This window comes from Equus przewalskii, chromosome 7, assembly GCF_037783145.1.
Source record: "Equus przewalskii isolate Varuska chromosome 7, EquPr2, whole genome shotgun sequence".
Lineage (NCBI taxonomy): Eukaryota > Metazoa > Chordata > Mammalia > Perissodactyla > Equidae > Equus > Equus przewalskii.
The window spans coordinates 29,787,310-29,793,738 of record NC_091837.1 but is presented as its reverse complement, the minus strand read 5'-3'; the positions used below and the strand labels follow the sequence as shown (position 1 = coordinate 29,793,738).

Genomic DNA, 6,429 nt, shown 5'->3' with positions numbered 1-6,429 from the left:
GTTATCAGGCCACTGGTTTAAGATTCCCTTCATTCAACTTTTCCAGTGCTTGATTGGAAACTGGCGGCTGCGGGCAGGCAGCCTGACTGACCTCACTTGCAGCACTGAGGATGCAAGCACCCCTCGGGACAGCAGATCTGACATCAGAGGGTCCGTCTCCCTCCCTATCCTCCCATCTTCTCTGGGGCCCTGCGGCCCTCAGTGTCCTCTCCTCATCCCTCTGCTGCCCTGCAGGGCAGGGAGCCTGCCTGGGATCACCTGGCCTCTGGGATCCAGCCTCCGACTCTGCCTGTGCTTGTGTGCTCTTCCTGGCCAGGGGAAAGATTTTTGCCAATGGCCAGGGAAAACATTCCCACACATCATTTGTTTTTTTTGAAAAATGATCATTTAACTTTATGCCAACAGCACATTATTGATTTAAAAATTTTTTTTGAATAGATGCTTGAACAATTCCACAAGCAGCGCATGCACATCGAACCCTACCAGACAGATTTCTTTATAGTTGCTTCAACTCTCACAACTCTCATCAGTTGCCCTGGCTCTAACCAGGGTTTACAGTGGAGTTTTTTGGTTCCAGTATTTTTCCACTTGGTTTGTCCATTCCCTGGTATCCAGTTGCCAACCACTGCGTTTGGAAGGTCATCTGCTGTTTGTAAAAATAACTTTTGGTTACAAAATGTGTATTTACTGTAGAAAAATTTAAAGTGTTATATATATACCCCGCAATAAAGCTGTTTAAAAAATAAAGTATGTTAGTAAAAGGAAGAAAAAAATCACCCATAATCCTCTCATCAAGAAAGAACCACTGGAGATATCTGGTGCAGAGGGTGCCTGTGTGTGTGACTGTGTGCGCACATGTGCACCTACATACACAGAAGTTCAGTCTTTTGGATGAAAATTGGCTCACTCTATGCACTTTATGGTAACCCATGTCCTTATTCAATCACATGACGGGCCTTTGTCTTCAAGTCATTAAACATACCCCACTAAGGATGATGGTTTCCTCTGGGGAAGATCAGAATCACCCGAGGTGCCTTTAACAACAGACAGAGCCCTAGGCGCCCCCTGCAGACTCTCACCGGGGAAGTCTGACGTGGGATCAACAGCATCTTACATGGCTTTTTGAGTTGTTATTCCTTTAATGCCACGTTGTTGAAAACGGAGACATTTCAAATGTCTTCCTGTTATAAATAACGTGTCTCATGGTGACTAAAGACATACTGGCCCTGCTCTTGTGCTGCTCACAGTCTAGCCGGATAGCACTTGGGAGAGCGCCTGCACAGGGTAGGCACCCAGAGAGTGCCTGCTGCAGGTGCCCACAGCACACCCTCTTCTTTGGGCCGAGCCCTCCACCCCACTGTTGGAGGAGGTCACAGAAGGATGTGACTGCTGGTTGCTTGACCTGAGAGCTGGCCTGGGCGATCCAAGGCTCCTCACCCATCTCATCCTTGGATTGTATCCCCTGTCCACCGTTCCCACAGTGGAAGCCATGTTCGAAGAAGCAGCCTTGAGAGAGCAACATGTGTTTGAGACCATTTGGATGGTGTAGTGACTGAACTCCATCAAGGCCTCTCTATAAATGATCTGCTTGAATGGCTATGAAGAGGTAGTCAGTGTTTCTTGAGACTCGAATCAGGAATCAGGAGGATGTTAAGGTTGCAGTTGCTGGACAGAGCCAGCACAGAGGAGGAGAGAAAAGAGTGGGCCCTGACGATGTCACTTGAACCCCTGGATCAAGCCAGGCCTGAAACACACCCCAGACATTCCAGGTAAGTGCACCAGTAACATCTCTTTTGATTTAAGCTGGTGTGGTTTAAGTTTGCTGTTGCTCACAACAGAAAGGATCCTGACAGATGCAATGGCCTGCAGGCCCTCATGCTCTGGCTCTGGTCCTGCCCACACCCAATCTCTTCACATCATGCTCCACCTCCTCTTAGAGCTGAAGCCACACTGAGAGATCTTAAAGCAGCTCAGCACAGGGAGCCAGGTGGCCTGGGTCAGGTCGTAGCCCCATCACTCATGAGCTGTGTAAACTTAGGCAAGTTACTTCCACAACATGCTCCGACATCCTCATCCATGGAGTGGGAATGATGGTGTTGATGTGCTCATTAGCTTGTCTTTACTCCTGAGGCTGGACTGAGAATTAAACGGGGAGGTGTATTCACAGCAGTGAGCACAGAACCCCATGCCAGTGTCACATATTGGTACAATGACTTCTGTGTCTAAGGGGTCTGCATCATCTCACCCCGAGGCCTTTGCACTGGCTGTTTCCTCTGCCTGGAATGTCCTGTCCTTGACTGCACATCCTTCAGATGTCAGCTCCCTGACCCTCCCTGTCATACGTTCCCAAAGCTCCCTGGAATTCTGTCCTGATGTCCGTTACAGTTCGCAATTCTGTCTTTACAGTGGTCACTCCTTGCCTGTCTCCCTCTCTAGATGGGGAACTTGAGGGCAGGGTCGAGTCTGCTGTGCTATGACTTGTACCTTCAATACCAAGGACAGAGCCTGGTCCCTCTGAAAACACATTTTGAATGCGTGAAGTAAGGAGTGAGTGAGTGAGCTGAACGGTCTGCTAACTCAGGGACAGCTTCTTCCCTGGGAAAATGCCTCCTGACCATGGCCCACACCCAGAGCGCTCTGGTATGCAGGCTGGGAGGTGCTGACTTCCTTCCTGACTGGCCCTCCGGCGGGCCTAGAATACCCTTTGACCTTGCAGTGGTCTTGGGGCTGTAAACAGTCCAAATTCTTGATCACCTGATCAGGAAGGCACCTGCCATCAGATCCTCTCAGCACCTGCAGCTGATGACAAAGCTCCAGCAAGGTCCGTGACGGGCAGGTGGGTTGAGTCACACACTCCCTGGGGTGTAGTAAACAAGCTGTAACAAGCACATAATTATCCCCAAAGGAGAATTCTGTCCTTTTTCCTTCTAAGTACATTTGAACATTATGAGCTTTTAATTAAAGCGAAGGCAGGTGTCACTCTGCACTAAGACAATACATAACAAATGAGGGTGCAGACGGTGCGAACAGGATTTGGGTGTTTATAACGCAAGGTAATTGTGACGCTGTTCTACGAAATGCATTTTGTTCTTGAAACTGAAATTGACGTTGATGTCTTTTCAAAGCCTTATGCATTTTAACTTGCGCAGAGCCTTCTTTCCCAGTTCTCAGTGCTCTGCCAGGAGCACTGGGGATCGTGACATTCTGGGAGCCGAGCCGAGGATGAGCTGTGGCTGAGCTCCCATAATGAGATGGTCCGGCTCCCAAGCCTGTCCCGTGTGGGCAGCACCGGGGCATCTGGAGTCTGAGTGCAGAGGTGAGGGTCCCGGTCCTGTCACGGTGGAGCTCTGGAAGTCACGGAGGTTTACAGGAGGGGCTTTCACTTCCCCAGGAACCTGAGTCCTGGACACAATCTCTGCCAGGGACGCGTCATGCTGCTCCGGGTCCAAGCTGCAGACCTGGACTCTGGCCAGTGCCAAGCATCAGGAATTTGGAGACAGCGGAAACGCAATGGATTTTCACCCAGAACTTAGCACTTCCCCCTTTTCTGACCCCCTGTGCGCACCACGTGGAGGGGAGGAAGGGAGGGAGGGAGCTTGGCTCAGAGCAGCCTCACAGCAAACATCCCTGACACAGCCTCCTCGGCCTATCCTGGGTGAGAGTCCCCTCGGGACCTGGCACAAGACACCAGCTCCCAGGGACAGCGTCCACCGGCGCCCGCCTGGCAGGTTATCCATGGCTTTGTGAGTGCTGACCCACAGCAGGGAGAGCAATCCCAGGCCACGTGAAAGGTGAACAGAACACGCTCCCAGGACAGAAAGTCCCGTGCAGCATCAGTCTCCTCGTTCCACTACAACCTGGTGAGGGTCCCGGCCTCGTCTTCCTCTGGGCTGTCAGCAGTGGGTGCAGTAAACGGGAGTGTTCCCTCGTCTAACAGCAGCTCACCCCGATTCTGGAGATGTCCAGGGCCCCCTACCACCTGGGGGCCTCTCCACGTCCTAGCTCGGCAGTTACCACATCCCAGCTGAGCCCCACCTCCGCTAACAGGAGGGGCCCACACAGGCCTCTGCAGCAGGACGTAACCTGGGGAGATTTATGAAGCAAGTCAACGAGGAACTTCCGCACAAGCTCTTTTTTATCTAAGAGATGAAGCCTTCACTGCAAAACATTTACACACCTGTGAAGGGAGAAGAGAAAGGGACTCACAAAGGTTATTTAAACATCTTGACTGTCTTCTCTGTGGGAGATCAAGGATAAGCACTGTGACACCCTACCCAAAGAGGACTCAGAGCAGCACCCCATCACCCTCTCAGGATCAAGCCCTGAGGCCGAGCCAACCACCCTTCTCTGCCCCTCACCCTGGCATCCAAACATGCTGTGGCTCCCAGAGCAGCTTTCTCGGGTAGGAAGGGCACACTGGGCCCATATTGGGTCCTTCCCCGATCTCAGGTCTGAGTCCAGGGCTGGGGTCAGCCTGTGCACGTGTCACAGGTGCGACACCCATGTGGGTAACCTACAGGTCTGTGTCCCGGGGGGGTGTCTGTTACCTGTGTGAGCCGCGTGCGCCCGAGCTGTCTGTTCCTGTGTGAACTGCCTGTGGTGTGACTTATGGGCTGCCAGAGTGCATTATCCATGCATGTCCTATTGTGTGTCACTTGTGTGCCATGTATGCGCTGATTCCTTGATCTGTGTGCTACCTGCGTGTGTTCCCAGTGAGCATGTTATCTGCAACTGCTGCCCGCATGTCCTTTGTATGTGCTACATTTCTACTGCAGGGGTCGCAGCCGTGTTAGCTAACCCCTGTTCCCTTTGTGCTGCCTAAGTGTGCACCTCACATGTGTGTGAGGGCTGCCTCCGCGTGGGCACTACCTGGCTCTGAAGCTTTGAGCGTCTTCTCCTGTGTCACATGTGCTGAGTGCCTGTCACCTGTTTGTGTGCAGCCTACATGTGCACTCACTTGGGTGGGGGACTGCTCGTGTGTGTGAGTTACAGAGTGGGATGCGTGTGTGTTGTCCGTGACACCTGCGTCCCTTCTGTTACCCAACAGTCTCCATCTTGTGTTACTTGCATGCATCACGTGTGTGTTGGTGCTGTTTGGTGTCATTATATGGGTGTGCTCTGTGCCCTATTTGTGAGTGTCAATGTCTGCGCACCACCTCCATACCGCGTGTGCCACCTCCGCGTGACCTGTGCCTGTCCCTCCTGTGTGAACACTGTCATACACTCCGTGTGACGCCCACGTGAGCTGTGGCGGGTGACTCGTGTTTGGTCTGTGTGGCACTGCCCGTGTGTGACATCTGTGTCACCCGTGTTCATGCCACCTGGGCGTCCCCGGGGGCGACACTTACCGTGTCACGCGTCTTGCTGACCTGATCCACCTCCTGCGGCGTCGGGTGTTCCTCCCACCGGCTCCCCGGGACTGTCCGGGAGCGGCCCCGTCACACGCCGCCGCCGTGGGCCGAGGGCGGAGAGGTGGGCCGGCGGAGACTCGGACACGCCGGCCTCGGGCCGTCCCGCTCTCAAGGCCGAGCCGCCCTCCCTCCAACCAGGCGACCAGGCGGAGCAGGGCCCGGCTGCACAGGGCGGAGCTCGCGACGACGACAGGCCCTCGGCCGCCCACCGGCTGAGAGACGGCCGCGTCCGCCCCGCGGGCCCAGGAGCGGAGGGCAGGCCCCTCGGGACCCCGGATCCAGGGCTGCAGGACGTCACGGACTCCGGTTTGCACCTCGGCTCTTCCCCTCGGCCGTCTGGCTTCATGAACGGGACCCCATCTCCCTCACCTGATGCCTCCAGGCCCCTCGACGGCGACAAGATGGCGGCGGAGCGCCGTCCTCACCTCCTCTCATGGCCAAGGCTTTCCAGTCAGCCCGGCTGGTCCTGACGCTCACTCTGATTGGATACGTGGAGGTCATGTGACATCCCTGACCCAATCACTGCAGTCAGGACGCAGCCAGTAGAAGGTGTAAGAGCCTTTCCTGTTGGCTGGGGGGGGGGGGGGGGGGGCAAGTCCTGACGCTCACTCTGATTGGACACACTCAGGTCATGTGACATCCCTGAACCAATCACTGCAGCCAGGGCCCACCTTCGCTTGACCTGAGCAGATCACAGCGGCCCTGGAACCGAGGGAGCGGGGCTGGGATCACAGGTTTGGGCTTGGGGGTGGGTTCCAGATGAAAGCTGGGGTCTCCTGGAAGAAGAGGGGGATGCTGGAGGCCACCCCCGGTGTCCTCCACAGAGTCTAGGTCACTGTCCCGAGGCCCCGGCTGCCTCAGAGACTCTGACGGGAGGAGAGGCGGGGACGTGGCCTGTGGCCTTTCCTCCTGACTTCCGGTCCTGGACCTGCGGCTTCCAGACCCGCCGACCTCAGCCAGAGCATGAGACCCATGGGAGTGAGGCCACCCGGACAGTCCCAGGTAGAGCTTTGGCCAC

At 55.0% G+C, this 6,429-nt stretch overlaps 1 long non-coding RNA gene across 2 annotated transcripts; it reads right to left on the bottom strand.

The window, feature by feature from the left end:
• Positions 1 to 362: 362 nt before the first annotated feature.
• On the bottom strand, positions 363 to 5,869 carry LOC139084487 (uncharacterized). 2 transcript variants are annotated; one of them, XR_011541902.1, is made up of 3 exons: positions 5,349 to 5,869; positions 2,755 to 4,177; positions 363 to 646 (listed from the first exon to the last, which is right to left on the bottom strand). It is a non-coding gene; the product is annotated as an uncharacterized lncRNA (long non-coding RNA). The 2 variants fall into 2 exon arrangements; XR_011541903.1 differs by having other exon boundaries at positions 363 to 643.
• Positions 5,870 to 6,429: the final 560 nt, after the last annotated feature.